At 42.3% G+C, this 16,999-nt stretch overlaps 1 protein-coding gene across 1 annotated transcript in view; it reads left to right on the plus strand.

The window, feature by feature from the left end:
- The window catches only part of esrrgb (estrogen-related receptor gamma b), a 92,606-nt gene that overhangs the window by 15,224 nt on the left and 60,383 nt on the right, over positions 1-16,999 (plus strand). The window contains exon 3 of the mRNA XM_085770478.1: positions 3,512-3,638. The gene's annotated coding sequence lies outside the window, so the exon portion shown is untranslated. The remainder of the gene's footprint in view (positions 1-3,511; positions 3,639-16,999) is intronic.

Here is a 16,999-nt window from a genome sequence, read left to right on the forward strand (position 1 = left end):
CTCCGCAGTCTGTTTTATCTCTATTCATAGAGCATATCCACATTTCTCAGACCTATTTTAGGTCAAAGCTCACTCAACCACTGGAGGCCCCATACCCAAACATGGGGTCTGGTATTTCACTATGTTTCTTTTGCTCACTAGTTTGCATGGCAAGAATGATTTTTGTAGGATGTCCAAACTTGGTCAATATTTGGCTTTGGATTATATGCTCAGGTGTTTGTGTGCATTATACATAAACCATTGTGATTTGTTTTGCTAATTTGTTGGAGTTAGAGATGAGTAGGTCAAGGCTGTATATTTGTGTATTTTGTTAGAACAATGTTACTTAAAGTTGAATACATGCTCATGCACGACAGATACTCCAACTATGGGTATCTCTGTTGCCACGTCTTTTGTCTTCTATTTGAACGGCCCATCGTCATCATATCTGAACAGTACAGAGCAGAAAAACTCTATTTTGTAGTTCATTTTTTCAAAATATAACATTTATTTTTCCCTTTTCAATTATTGTTGCATTTGAATGGGTTTTAATAAGCAGTTTGTTTCCCCTACGTACTGTAAATATCAGTTGGAATAAATCTCTCCTGAGCTATCTAAACAGGCAGACGGTAAATGCTCTGTTTTGTTTGCAGATGATTAAACTCCATAGAATCAATTTCCTTTGATACTTTGGTCATAGAAACATTTTTGCTTGTCTGTTTATTGTTTGGATTTGGTTTCCACTAGCGTCGCCCCAGGCTCTGGCTGAAATGTCTTCATTCATAAGTTTGGCTCAGTGATGTCGTGTTCCAAACCCAAAATGGGTGTTTGGGTTTTCAGTGATCCAAGAATGAGCGGGGAATGAGATGTCTTCATAGGCATTGTGAAACTATTTTGGGACAAGCATCCAGGTCCCTGGTATCCCTCAGCCACTTTCCCACAGTCCTCTGTGTATACTGCGTTGCACCGAATTAAAGCTTATCTCCAAAGTTTGAAAATAATCATAGGGAAGAGTTTGGGGGAAACTATGACCCAACAAAGTCATTTCAGATTTTTCCCCTCTTTCTCAGAGAGTCAGAATTTGTTTTTGTTCTTTAGCACGATGATCTTGCAGTAGATCATTTTCCAGTCGCTGCGGCATACCTCAGTGAATATACCATTACTTTATGTGGCTTTTCTTTCTATAGATACATTCTTACAGTTTACTGGACACAGTTTCTTACTGTGAATTGGACTTTTGGTTGATTTGATGGAATAAATGAGGCTCCTTGTTCTGCATCTGCAATGCTGCTGTTTCTGTGTCCCATCCCTTGGCAGTTTTCTGTAATGTTGGCAGTTCTCCACTAAGCCAGCAGGTGATGCTGCATAGCTATGTCTGCCGTCTGTGTCTGCACACAGCCACAGGAGCAGAGGAACTCGACATTTCAAGAGGATCATATTGTCTGAAAATGTTTATTTAATGCTCAAAAAATGTTCTCCCTTCAGGAGTCCAGATACTCTACGACAGCACAAAATAATCTGTCAGTACAAAACAATCTCAGACCTTTCTCTGAAATGTCGCATGTTTGGATCTGCATCAGCTGATATATTAGGTTTTTTATTTGAAAACATGTCTTGACTCACTCTAATTCTCATCGTCCTCCTCCATTGGTCGTTCCTGATCTCATCAGAAAAGCAGGCAGAATTACAAATGATCAAATACCGACGGCACTTCCTGGTTGAGCATGTATTTCGGTTTGTCTTATCAGGACTGTGTGGAGAGATGCTGTAATGGGTTTCAGGTCCACATCCGGAGGCCAAACACACACACCGTCCCATGGACCCTGTCTGGTGCACAACAATTATGTCATCCCCCCCCTTACACACACACACACACACACACACACACACATTGTAGTAGTCCAAACTGTCTGGGGATTCCTAGACATGATCCCAGACTTCACCATCAAAGTTCACTTTTACTCCAGTCGTCCTCCAGTGATTACCTCACTGCTGGGTCAGGTTTTAGTGAGTCACTCTCCGGCAATCTGTCCGTCTCGCGCGACACACGGAAAAGGAATGCAGCTACAGTCCGGACGATGAAAACAAAAACACATGCTGGTATAGCCATATGGAGGAATATGTCCTCCTTTTCCTGCGATGTAGGTTAGATTCCTGCTGACTCTACTTGTCAGAGTAGTAGTTACTGCGGCCGTAGCGCTTAACCTCCTCCAGTGGTGCGGTGGTTGGACCGTGCCGTGTTTGTAAAACATAAAACTGACTTTTTTGGCTTCTAAGATGTTAAAAGGTTCCATAGCGTAGACAGACTTTACCATCCGAACCACATGCGCACACACACACACACACACACACACACACACACACACACACACAGAGTCAGACTGCTTAAGACCGGCTAGACGGAGTCAGACAAACCCCAAATACTAAGCAGCATCCTGCCAGATTTCCCTACTACAGCACACTGACAAGCCAGCACAGTAAAGTCTGCTTTGTCTGAGGGTAACAAGCCATATGAGTCATACTTGGGTAGTCAGTTGGGTAGGAATGCTAACAGGAGACCCCTAAAACCCACACCAGCGGAGACGATGATGTGTATATGTCATGGCCATACAACTCAAATGACTCATATGATTCGTCCACCATCTGTGTTAGTCATCGGTTTTCTTAATACATGTACATAGGAAAGGAACACCACGGCGGCTAGACGATGACTTAAGGTGAGATCACGTGGCATGATCAGCAAAAGCTTGTCTGTCACTTTGTTGTTGTTGTGTCTTATTATTTCTCCTGCCTTCCTCCTGATACGGTGCTGAAATTGATGACATGGCAGAGTTTAAGCCACACCTCGGTGTTGTGGTTAAGTTTTGAGGCAGGGGCCGGCAGCTCCACATGACTTCAGATGATTAACACTGGAAGAATGTGAGTGTCGGTGCGCCCACAGGTGTGCCCAGGTTGTGTGTTTCTGAGACTGGTTCGGACTTGGTTTGTGCTGGCTGTGATTCCGATCTCCCACATCTCTGGCAAAATCCTGTTTTCCCACACGATTCAACTTCTCCGTTCCCTACACACAGTATTCTGGGGCCTCGCTGCAGCAACTCTCTGATACGAGCCTAGAGGGCAGTGAAGTGAACGAACGGCTCTCCCTCCTCGCCCCCAAGTCACGGTCAAACCCTGCACTCCAGCGTGACCACTGAACACAACACACACTCAGGGGGTTTCGCTGCTACAGCCATACTTGGTCTCATATGACTAGCAGCTTATGGTTGCTCAGTGTTAGCTCATGGTAGACGGCTTTATTTAGATGTTTCCCTATAATGGACATTTCTGGGCCAGTTGATTGACTGTGTGTGACTCTTGTACATCGAGCTCTTGCTCCAGAGGAGATTAAACAAACAAAGCCTGAGGAATGAGAAATGAGGATCTTAAATGATGTAGTGTAATTGCATTTACTTTACGTTTAATTTTGTATAGTTTGGTTTTAATTGTAACCATGAAAGGATAAATCAATTTCAAAATTGTTTTTGATCACCAGGGGAAAGACGACCTTCAAACCAGCTGAGCGATGCACGGCCCTGACATGGTGTGTTCAGGTGCTCTGCAGGAGACGTGGAGCGACATCAGCATCTCGTTGGAGCCATGTTTCTGCTTTCCTGATCACGGTGGTGAGTCCAATATTCATGCTAGTTTTACTCCTGTTGTTGTTTCCATACACTTCTGAGGAAAATTATGCTGCATAGATCAGAATTCATTGGAGGTATGATAAGACAAAACTATACCGGGGTTGTTTTAGCGATCAAAAGTTGCAAAGAAGCTCACAAGACAGTTCTCATCAGTGAATAGGGCCCTTTTACTTTGTACATAATTGTTTAGTCCTATTTAAAGCCCCTGTACGGAGCTTTTAACTGGATACGCAAAAGTCTCTGGTTTCTGCTGATGTGTCTCTGTTACCTACTGTACAACAGCAAATGAGCCCATCAGTGTGAAGATACGCTATTTCTAAATAGTCTAATTCTATGGGCTACTACCTCTGGAAGGCATGGTCGGGTCGGACCACTGACGAAACGATACGAAATGATACCTTACGCTGCAAAAAAAAAAGCAAGTCTCGTCTTCTTTCCGACGTTTCAAAAACAAATCTACACACGCCGGCCAGACAAACGGGGAAATGCACGGTAAAACACCATCGCTTTCATCCACAGGGGCCGCCAAAATCAACACTAAATGAAAAGTCTGTACAGGGGCTTTAAATATAAAAGTACATAGATTGAGAAACATTCTAAGTGTGAACATTTAGTCGTTTCTTTTCCCACCTCAAAAAAAGATCACCTCTGTGATTTGTTCTCCCTGGATTGACGGCTGCTGTGGTCGTGGTCGTGGTCTTTGGCAGGCCTCTGTGACGGCTTTCTCCCATAAGACGGCATATTGAGGTGGTCTGATGTCACAAAGGTGAAGACTGTTCACTTTACATCTGGGTCTAAGGGGATGGTGATCTGCTGAGTTAAGGCCTTTTGGAAAGCAGAGGACAAGGTGTCATTGGGCCTCGGCATGAATATGAAATAGCAACGCCCATGATGTTGATTCACACTCCAGACAAATACTGTCAAAGCTAAAGCTAAACACACTTAGCATTTTTTGATTAGTACTCCGTGTGAGTAAGTGGCTGTGCTCGGTGATGTTTGTTGTGATTGCTAATGGCAGGGTTGGAGCGAGTGATTGATGGGAAGAGGCTGTCAGCGATTCCAGTTATGATTCAGCTCAGTTTAATCATGTTACCAAACCACGAGGGATTCTTTTACAGTGACTTAACTTTCAGCACTTTCAGTATCGTTTTTTTTATTTTTTTTATGCTGTTCAGGCTAAAAGATACAGCGTTCACTTCCACATTCACTGATCAGCTGAATTTATAGGAATGCCACAGAATGAGGAGGAAAACCGAGTCTTTCGGCCTTTTCTAGCTCATCCTCGTCCTTTTGTATGGAATGTCAGACCAAACCACATCAGGCCTTTTTCCACTTCCCTCCAACTTTAACCCTCCTCACCCCCACCTCTGTATTCCCGTAAGTGCAGCAAGTTGGATAATGAGGAAATTGGCTTTTGGAATCGCGGCAGCATTGGCACGCGTGGCAGAGAAAGTGTCAAAATAACAGAGAAAACAAAAAGGAGCTTTACTGGAGATTGTCCAATTAAAAACAGACATTGGACAGTAGATATGGAAGGCCAGGGGTTAATGTCTGTTCTCTGCTTTGGACCAGAACGATGATGGTGAGCACTGATAGTCAGACACAGACATAATGTAGGTCTGTGCGCACACATACATTAACAGGATGCACACAAACACAGTGTTAATGTGCTTGTATGGACACACACAGACACACACACTCACAACACTGGCCAGGTTAGTGCTGGCCTCCTCATGCAGAGTCTAGACAGGAAGCTGGTCCATGCCAGATTAGGGATTTTCTCCCTCACACCCTCACACCATTTTACACACACACACACACACACACACACACACACACACACACACACACTGCTGACAGTCATCTTCTCACAATATGTCTGTGTGTATTGTGTACTTGGATGTGAGTCAAAGGGAAAACGAGAAAGAAAGGGAGGTAAAAACAAAGACTTAGTGACAGAAGCCTGTGTGTGTGTGCGTGCATGTGTGCGTGTGTGTGGATTTGTGTGTTTATGAGCTTGTCTGTCTTTGTTTGAACAACTCTGACACAATTTAAAAAATAACACAACCACAAAGACACACAGATTCTGTGTCAAATTTTTTATTATTATTATTTTTTTGACTCTGTTTCTCATTTTTCCTCGACTTTCCACCTATTGAATTGATGAGTGTGAGGCACAGTGTGAAAAGTTCAACTTGTCCTTCCCAGGTACGGGGGCGCACCACGTCCTGTAGTGCTTAGCTAAATTAAACCGAGCCCCTACTGTTCTCATCTGCTCACCTGTAGCCCCTGCCAGGCCTGGCCATGACCTCTGAACCCACACAGATGGGTCTGCATAATAAGACACGGGCACACACGGCTAAGTGCCATCTTGGACATGTTTGATGGGTAGCTATATCGGGCTAGGAAAGTCAGAATACTGTAAGTATGGGAATGCTAATGCGTTGACCTCTCTGAGCAGGTGAGGGCGTGTGTGAATGTGTGTGTGTTTCTGTTTTTTCTCTGCGTGGATTCGACTGAGCTTTTAAGTATAAATATGGAGACCAATAAATGTGTGAACGTACTGTACACAATCTTTGTCTCGATGCGCGTCGTTGGCCTGAGGCCAATGGCCCCTGTGACCTGAGTATGGCAGGACGGGCTGTACTCTTCAGTCTAACTGTATGAATATGCATGGCCTCCTGGCTTGTTGGACATGACAGACTTTAAGCACTTCCTTTAAAAATTGAGAAACTTTAAGTGGTTTTAAATAACAAGAAAACAAAAACAGAAAATAAAACACCCTCCCTCCGAAATGCATTTCCCAAATATTTTTTTCTGACCCTATTTTCAGTTCAAAGGTATGTTGACCTACAGTACTGTTTTTTTAAGGGCAGTTGCCTTCTCTGTGAATTAAAAACAACAACAACAACAACAACAACAACAACAGATAACTACATAAAACGTCTGTTTTGACTGACAGCAAATAAGTAAGAATTAAAAAAGGCAGGGGAAAAAAAAGTATCTATTATTGGTTTAATCCACTTGCCTTGCAGCTCAGGACATGAAATATTACATTTTGACAGAAAACAATCAAAGTACTTTTTTTCATTATATGAGGTTTAAAGTGCTATTTTTATATAGCAGTCATCTCGACCACCGCCTGAATATATGAGCATATTTACTCTTTGTCTTAGAGAATATATGGCGTATGTGCACTGGCCACTGCTGCCTTGACGATATATTTCATCCCCTTCTTGGTTCCGTCTGTGAAATGGTCCTCTTCATTTCCCACATGAGTGGTTTTCTTATCATCCCGGCCCCCTCTCACCTGCCCCAGGGGCTGAGTTAAAGCCGATAAAACACCCAAATATTCTGTTAAACATGGGCGGCCTCTGCCACGTGGACGCTCCCTGCAATGCCTCATGGGTAATTATGGTAATAACTCAGCCGTCAGAGGCGAGGCCAGAGCCCTCCTTGATGATGAGGTCAGACCGTAGAGCCTGAGACGAGAGGAGTGGCGGTGGCGGCGACGGAAGCGTGGCGGCGGGGTCAAGGTGAGGCGGGTGGGGCTCGCGCATTGCTATCCCATAAACCCTTGCTGTCACATCAGAGGCCGCTGGATGTATGTGGACATTCCCTCTGATCTGTTCCTCCTCAACAATCAAGATGCTGATGAGCGATGATGACAAGTGTTTGAGTATCCCGGTTATTTGTGCAGCCTTGACTGACAGACGCCTGCTGGTGCGGGCTGGTAGGAAGGTCAGAGTGTGTGCCCCCGTTTGGGGCCGTCGCCGGTCTGTTGAAACCAGAGCTTCCCCTAATTGTTGTGAGCCATTTCACTGCAATGGCACATATTGATGTGGTTTTGAAAAGCAGATTGGAAAAGTCCACCATATTATTATTTGTTTCTTTTATCAAGGGAGTCAGAAAATTGAGAAAGGCACAGGACAAAATGTTCTGGCGGAATCTGATCCATTATGGGTACATGTGGTTTCAGAGACGGAGGTGTACACCATTACTTTCAGAAATTAAAATCGACTTCTTTGTATTCTCTGTATTGTCTGACCGCCCGCACACTCTGACGACAATCTCTTGTATGATGAATAACTGAGAAAGACACAGAGCAGACTCAACTTTCTGTCATTTTTTTGCACAAGAGCCATCTGTATCCAACAGTTCATATCAGGCTTTGATGTTTATACATGTTGTGTTTCCATTGCATTTGAATCCTCAATGCATCTATACATGAAATGTAATTGTTACAGATGTAATATGATGTTTTAATATGCCTAAGGTGGCATTTGTCATTGTTTTCTTCTATATACTGATACAACTATCTCTTAGTCAATTCAAACATCAAAATAATAACAAATACTGATATAATAGTTATGGCACAGATGACATACCTGAATTAGTTTTGAAAGGCAGAAAGATGAATGTAATTTTAGAAAAAGAGGAATGAGCATCATTTAGAAGAAAAAAAAAGAAAGCAGTGTTCATTCTGCCTTTTGTGTGTGTGTGTCTGTGCGTGAATGTGTGCATGTGTGGCCTGAGTCTTTCTTACATAACCTATATTTAGACTCAAAGCTCGGCCAGACGAACAATGACAGAAACACAATATTCCCCCCAAACTCTGTCCAAATTCTGGTCGGGGAGACCACAGGAAAATGTTACCATTCAATCACCATTCTGGCTCCTTCAGCATTTCTTAATTTCCTTAAACTTAAATTTTCCCCTCTTTGCTACTCCTTCATCGCCCAAGCCAAGGCTTTGTCTAGGTCATTCTGGTCTCTTTGCATAGAAATGCCCTCTCTAAAGTATAAATTTGACAGGAAGTGGAGTGAAGTGACAAGTGTAATAATTTCCACGGACACATTGAAGTTAAATGTAAAAGTGATCAGCGCCAAAGCTATTATCACAGGCATCCAGATGTCAGGGAAAATGAGAAAGCCGCATTCAGGGAAAGTGTGAGCAAAAATCTAACACCACATTGCCATGAATAACCCCATAAGGCAGCGGGAAGCTCTCCACTTGGGTTATTTTGAAGCCTAACTAGCATTTGTATTGACAGATGTGTTCTTAGCCTTAATTGTGTTGCATACATGTGTCTTTTTTTCCTATTTTAAGGTATGAGCAAATGCCAAGCCTTAAATATCTCAGTTCAAAACCCATCAGTTTATTCCTGCCCTGCTTCACCGAACCGTTATTCGTGCTTACGTAGTTACATACAGTAGTTTATTCACTGCCATCCACCCCGCGGTTCATTGAGACCCCTGACCTGCAAACAACTATAAATATTTATTTGCGTCGGCTTGTCTAAAAATAACTGTATTACAATGGAGTGTCCTGGAAGAGGTCCAGGAGAGTTGTGCAGCGAGCAGTAGTCAGCATTCAGAGTCCGGCCTCCATGTCCAGAGAGAGATAGGGCAGTGTCAAGAGGCAGACATATTGATAGCTTTGTGGTCAACAGGAAAAAAAGTCACTTAGCCAGAGATCCTTTGGGTCCTCGATGTATTTCTGGAACACGCAGACGGAAACAAGGAGCAGTTTGGAGTGATGCACGGCGGCTCTCCCGTGACTCCATAAACACTACTGCTGTCTTTTTACAACGTCACAGTGCTAATTATATGACGACGACAGTGAATCCAAGGTTAGAAATATTACAAACGGTGAAAGAGACTAAATGTGGACAAGACATCCCCACACTGATGGCACTGAAAGTTCAGTATTGAACCCAGCTATATCAACAGCAGTCTGCAGGTGAAGGTTTGCAGCTTTTACATAAAATGCAAAAAGTAGAAGCTGAACAAAAAAATGATTGGCACGTGGGAAATTGACAACAGAGCGTGTGCAGAAGCCAACATATAATTTGTTGCATCTTTTTTGCAGCCCTTCTGAACCAGCATTATTGCCACATGTAATGATAAGTGTTATAAAAGAAATAATAACATGCTGCATTCATCAAGTTTCACAGGGAAGAAGTGTTGATCAAAGATCCACTTCTGCCTTTTAGATAATAACATAACAGTCGAGAGCTGATTGATTTTACTTCAACATTGTTATATTAACACAATTTGTAGGAGCTCTGTCTTGAATGTGGCCAATAATCTGACATGAGTCTCTCATCCAAAGGATTCATCTGTAGATGAAAACAAAAAACCTGTTATCAATCCACTGTGCCTTTTTGTCTATGTTCAAAAATACACTTACGAAACAAAAAAATATAAAAAAGACACATTTTCTTTACACTCCATATTTCAACAACAACAACAACAACAGCCAGCTCCACTCTAACTAGCAAAATGATCTCAAGGGAACATGAATGCATTTCATTACCAGTGTCACGCACAAGTAGGCTATTATAACCTGTGTTAAATATAATATAATTGAAAAGAAAAGAAGCACGATGAAGTGAGCTTTGACTCACCCTGGCACTGACATAGTGACACATGATGGACACACACTGGCATTTAATGACTCGTCTGATCCCAGACCAGCAGCCCAGTCTGCCTAGAAACAGACCGATCCAAACTCTGCTCTGGGACAGATCATTTTATTGTCTTCATATTGTCTTCATTCTTTCTGCCAGTGCTGTGTGCCAGTCCAAATCAAACTGTCTGCCAGTCTGACTCGGTATGAGACACAAGTCTCACTCTGCAACTTGTGTCTCTCCTCCCCAATCCCTCCTTCACCCCCAGAATGCAATAAATGTCCAGCCATCATTTATTTTAATTCACTCCCCTCTTGCACAGATGAAATGGATTCGTAACCTTGTAGGACAAGGACGTGCATGCCGTCTGCCGTCAGTTGCTGAGTTATTCTCTATTCTTCTAGCATAGAGAAAGAGAGAGAGAGGGAGAGAGAGCATGAGAGAGAGCGAGCGAGAAAGAGGCCCAATGATGAAGAGAAATAGTCTGGCATGCAAATTGCCGGCTGCCATGTCCAATGAGGAGGCCTGGCGGAGATTGTCACCGTAGAAACTCTGGACAGGGTTAACGAGGCTGAGTGAGAGACAGAGCTTAAAAAGACAGCAGCAGAGGAAGGGAGGGAGGGAAAAGAGTCTGAAAAAACTCAGAGTGTGATTTATTTGCCAAATCAAGGCACGATGAGTGGATTATGGGTTGCCTAATGAGAAAGAGTGTTTAGGGGATAGCTAATTAGACGTGACCAAGGAGGAGAATGCTAAAAGCACAGAGAGATGGAGATTGGGTGGCGTATGTCATTCAGCTAATAGTGGTTTAAGTTCGTAATGTGGAATTGAAACCGTGAAGAAAGCAGTGAGGAAAAAGAAGAGTGCAGGTGTTCAGAGCTGCGGTGGTTATTTTCATTACTGATTTATCTACTGAGTAGTGTCTCAATTAATGGCTTTTGTCTAAAAATCAGCATTCACAATATGTGACCATGATAATATCTTCTACTTATTTTGTCTAATATAAAACTTAAAGATGTGCCACATCACATATGACACAGAAAAATGGCAAATCATCACACTTGAGCAACTTAAACAATGTAATGTTGACGATTCAAAAAAGGTGCCAAATTATTTTCCATCGATCAACTAATCATCAATCATAATTTCCTCATTTGACTTGCATGGGGCTAAGTTTACATGTTTTCCTGCCCTGTGCCTCATGTTGTGGTTTGTCTGTTCCTTCCTCATGTCACCAAACTCATGTGGCTGACATTTGAAAAATCTGAGCAAATCAGCATCGTTCGCCTGTGATTTTATTCCTGTTTGTTCTGAACTGTAGTTGATGTTTGGAAACAAGAAAATCAAGAAAACCTGTTAACAACTGGCCTCACTTTAAAAGTAATAAAACCCAGCCTGTATTTCCTTTGGTTTGGCCACGACTAAACATCAAGCAATAATCAACTTCCACTAGAGGGTAGTATTTAACTACCGGCAGCATATGATATTTATTCATGCTTTCTGTATCCATGCTGTATCCAAAGCCTGTATATGTATATATATTTAAATATCTTTACGGTTTATTTTGGTTTAATTTTTTTCCCACATGATACATACTTAAGCAATCACAGCTGGATTAAAGAACTCAGTCCACCTGCTTTTTTACATTCGCCTCCAATGTTTTGGACATGATGGCTCCTGATCGAGCTCCAGTAAACCAGGTTGGAGCAGAAAGTGTGCACGGCTCTTTGTCATTAACTCGTGGTGTCGTCCTCAAAGCATCACCTGCCCTTGTCATGATCGTAATGATGCTTGTTTTTCCTTAAATGATGTTGACACATAACAGCAGGTTTACTGTTAAACCCGGTGGAGGTGCTTAATTTCTCTAGATTACTGCACATTATCAGATTAAAAAACATGGATTTGCAAGACATATGAATTTGACATTAATTTAACTAGGGTGGTAATTTATTGAATGTATTTTCAGAAGCATGATACAACTCTGTGTCACCACCTGCTGCTATCACTATTTTATTTCTAAGATCTCTTTTGTGGTTTTTGGTTACATTGCGGTCACCACTCCTTGTTTCTTTGTACAACAAAATACATAGGCTACTATACTTTTATTAAATCAGCCTCTCTTTGCTCAACACCATCAGTAGTTTTTCTTTTCTCTGAATGCAGATCCTCTTAGCGATGACATCTCCTTTGTGTGTCCACTGAAGTCCTTGGAAATGTTTGTGTTGCATCCATTTGATCGGCGCAGCATCTCTCTCATTTACTGAGTGCAGGGGAATGCACATTTGAAATGGGTTAGGACACAAATGGGATTAATGCTTGCAAGACATCTCCTAAAGCGTTTCCACCTGTAATGTTGTTTGCAGATGCACTAAATGAGATGTCTCAGCGGGAGCAAAAAACGTCCCCGTATGCAGAGCTAAAACGGAGGGAGGCCTGCACCAGGTCGCACCGTGACCCCCCACCTCCTCCCCCTCTCCCTCCCCTCCCCGCCCGATGCAGCTCCAGCTCTCTGGCTCCACTTTCGTCAGGACATAGCATATAGGGAAAGAGACAACATGGGAAATGTGATTACACGCTTGCGTAATGTAAGGGAATCTCATTTGTTTTGTCGGCTGTTTGATTGTTCCTTTCTGCGCTTGCAAATTCTGGAAAATACAATGCAGATGTGCATGAGGGCGAGCAGTCGCTGTTACCACCCAATCTGAGGAAAGTGTGTTTTGACTTTGAAAACCCCAAAACTTATGTCATGGTTACACACGCAGAGGAAACATTATTTTAAGTAAAGCTTCTGTAGATTTGAATAAGATCCTTCTTGACAGACATATAATCACACACATTCGACTGAAACTACAGGAAGTCGTTTTTCTTTTGCCTCCCATTTTTGAACAGTGTAAAAATACACCATCATGCTCTGAACATGTGTGTAAAAATAAAAATAAAATCAGTAAACTGGTCTCAGGCTGTGGTCCCAATGCAGGATTATGACGTAAGGTGTCTATTAAGGGAAAAGACTTTCCTAACTAAGATGAATGAGTGATATCGAGCTCTGGCATGACAAACGACGGCTGAAGTGTCGCAAGTGTTTTATGACAGTCCCAGGGGTCCTTATCTCCCATAACCCCTGACCCCTCGACCTTTTAAACCACAAGGGTGATTACAAGTGGCCGGTCAGTGGAATAACTGCTATACTATGGCCATTAGATAACTGTTTCACACATCACACTCAAGCTGAGGTAGAACTGGTAACTGGTATTTTTTTTAAAAATAAGAAACACTGACCCAAAAAACAGGAAATTTACAAACTTGTGCATCGTATTGAAATGCAAATAAATATGATAATGACAGTGACAAATTTTTTTAGGTGGTGAAAAGACAGAATCGACTTTTTGTTGCCTCGGGTTTTCACAGAAGAGGATTCCTGTTGTCGGTGGATGTGAAGTTGTTTGTGCATTCAGAGGGGAGTACTGTAGCTCTGCTCTGCTCCGTCCGCAGCCGTGGTAACCGGTCAGCAGAGTGATGAGCAGGGGTCTCACTCACTGCTCATCTGCCACACCTGTCATGTAACCGACTATGATATCTGTTCCCCATGGGATGCATAACTGTGTGACACTGGCATTTTTCACCACAGGCTCTGACAGCACAGAGCAGCGCTGACTGTTAAACCCCCCGGAGCAGGTAGCAGTTTATCGAATGCTGCTATCGACATGAAAGAGCAGCTGAGTAAAGCAGAGCCGAGTGGAGTAGATTTTTCCAACCTTTAGGTGTAATTTTTAGGACCTGACTGAGCTGGCTTTTGCCCCGGCGCAGCGTTTGATTAGTTGTTTGTCTACTGACATGATGAATTTTTTGGGGTGAGGACAGGTAAATTGATTTACACGTGCGAGTGTAACTGGCTACTGGACATGTACATCATTTTCCGTAACACTGCAGTCTGAGATTAGTGCGGGGTCCCAGGGGTCCCGCTCGTCACTCCATTTCCTAAATTGACAGCTGGAGAAACTCTATTCCACCGGACGTGATAAACGACACGGGGCGTCAGAGGAGCGCGTCGCAGAAGAGAGAAAGGAGTGATAAATGGGGGAGGTTGGGAGGAATCAGGGCAGATGAAAGTTGTTGGGCACTGAGAAATGACTGACAGCTCATTATGAAAATCTGAGGAGGGAGTCGAACTTGTTCAGTTGAACCTTTTACTGTATCCCCCCCCCCGACTTCAAATACACTGAGTATGGACACCGATGTCCACCAAATACTGAGGACGTTCTTTCTCTGGGACTGTTGTTTTGTTTTCCAGTGGGTGAGAGTGAAAGTAGGAAAACATCAAGATGAATAGACTACATCTACTGTAATTTAGAATTCACTGCAAACACAGTACATGCCTTAACCAGGTGCAGTTAAGCTGTTTTCCCGATTAAGCAACAGCAGATATTTATTTGTCTGTTATTATAAAGGCAGCACATCTGTTCCATATGTTGGCGACACTGTGCCTGTTAAAAGAAGTCTTGGCTTACGTTGTTCTCTAATCCAAACAATATTTTTCAATGTGTCGATGGATATCATCAAACATTTAAGAAGCCTTTGCCTCCAAGTTTTCAGTTGTTGCATGCAAACTTTTTTGTCGTCTGTAATAGCTGTGGTCTGTTTTTGGGTTAGCCGCTCCCTTTGTGAAGCTGGAGGTTGCCACCTTTGTCAGATTCTTTTCAGGTCTGTGTTTGACCACAGGCATCCTTTTGCACTGGACATGGGTTACCGTTTTGGCACGAACACCACCACTGTTGTTCATTTTTCTTTACTCTCTACAGTATAACCCCATTTGTCATTTACATTTATAGCCTATACAAAGCTGTAAGTCACCCATCAGGACATTAGAAAGCTCAAAGAAACCCTTGAGATTGCCAGTTGGCATTGCTTTATTGGGTATTTTCCCCCAGTACTCTTACTAGCTTCTTGCAACCCCACTCAATTTAGTTGTTTTAGCCCCCTATGGCCGTGTTGCTGATTTTGAATAAGTGCTCAGGGCAAGAGGGGTCAGCTGCAATTTCAGCCGTAGCTAAACTGGTCTATTCTAATGTGAGATCTGAGGTGACTTTGACTTTTGATTAATGACAGTTCTCCAAAGGACATATCACCAGGAAAACTTTCCACAGCATGAAAATCACTTCCAGTAAAAGAGGAAAACATCTATATCTTTATGCATACAGAATTTGGCACTGACTGACTACATTCAATGTGAAATAATACCCAGGTGCCGTTACAGGAGGCAAACACTGAAAGTGTTTGTTATTAAAATATTTGTACTTCTTGGGCCCCAAAGGCCCACTATGCCTTTTCTCACTTATGCATATTTCCATTATAGTGACATCAAGCAAACAGAGAAACGCTGCTGCCGCGTCTCTCCTGTTCTCTCTCCTTCTCTCTCGAGTGCTTCTCTCACAGGCTGTGAAAACAGCAGCCCTAGGGAGTATCCGTATCCCATGAGCCCTTGGGGCAGAGGGCCTGAGGACACGCTGTGGGGATGTATTAAGGGATGTTGTGGGGAAAGGGAGAGCTGCACATCTCAATATGAATACTATAGATAAATGTAAAGCAGATAGTGGTTGAATAGAATCAGCCCATTTGGGATTTTAGCACCGAGATTTAGAGATAATGAGAAAAGCAGGAGCAGCTACTGCTATAGAAAAACCAAGACCACAAACGGAGGAGTGAGGAAGTTATACTGTTACTGTTTGACTGATGACTGACACGTTTGAAAATGCTGTTTACGTATGTCAAATGTTTCTTTTTTTTCATACATTGGTGTGTGCACTGAAACCAGCATCAAAACAAAAGAAACATGGTAAAGTAGACTCACTTTAACATTTTATTTTTGAATCATATCACCTGTAGTAGTTTCTAACAACGTAGTAATTTGCTCTGCAATCTGTTTCCTTAAATACGTGTTAAATGCACTTTGTGTTATTATATTAATATATTTCATAGTAGTATGGATTTATGTACATGTGCTTAGCAGGAGCATATGATGTATTGATTGTATATTCAAGTAAATGATCAAATAGTAAATTAAATAATTGATGAAGACAGTTTCTCTCACTATAAACTGAAACACATCAAACTGTGGACAAATGATTTATTTTCTTTAGCACTTGGAAAATAACTCAAACATTATAGACATTTTTTTTGGTGCTGCCATACATGTGCAAAACAGTGGAGCAAGAATATAAAAAAAGCTGTGCCACTTACAAGGGTATCATCATTATGCATAATTTAAAAAGAAATGATATCTCATAGCTACACATGAACCGTCAGCTCAGTCGTGGCGAAGCACAGTCATCCACCTAAATGATGACTTTGAGAACAGACAGAGCAGAAACTGAAAGTCTGCTCACTAATTCATCTGCACTGTTTGTGTTAACGAGACATCAGCCTGATATCTGCAGACAGCTGTTAGCTTTTAGATCCCCGGCAGGGACAGGGTGAGTAAAGGAGGATTCACAACCTGTTTCTGCCGACTTCCACGGCTTCTTCTTGACAGGCGCAAACCGAGATAACGACGGAGGCAGCTCACCGTCCCGACTCACAGTCGTCCTGTAAACCACATGGACCGATAATTAGTCACCCATTAGTTTACAAGCCTGCCGTGGCTCATATAGCCCATTACAATACAATAAAGATTAACATTGTACTGTACATGTCATGCAGCTCTAACTGAAACACTTACAATGAGCAGCCACTGCCTGCACATCTGGTACAGATGTTTACTGATACAAGGTGCATGATTTTAAGCATCATTATTGGATCATTCAGATTTTTTTTGTTTTTTTTTTTTCAAAACTTTCTGGTCACTGCAAATCAAAAGTTCAGCTAAAAAAAATTTGTTTTTAAATCCTGCACTAATGTCAATATTGTATGATATGACATTTGTTATAATATA

The sequence above is a fragment of the Trachurus japonicus genome, chromosome 24 (genome assembly GCF_045865225.1).
Source record: "Trachurus japonicus isolate A0001 chromosome 24, Traja_1.0".
Taxonomy (NCBI): Eukaryota; Metazoa; Chordata; class Actinopteri; order Carangiformes; family Carangidae; genus Trachurus; species Trachurus japonicus.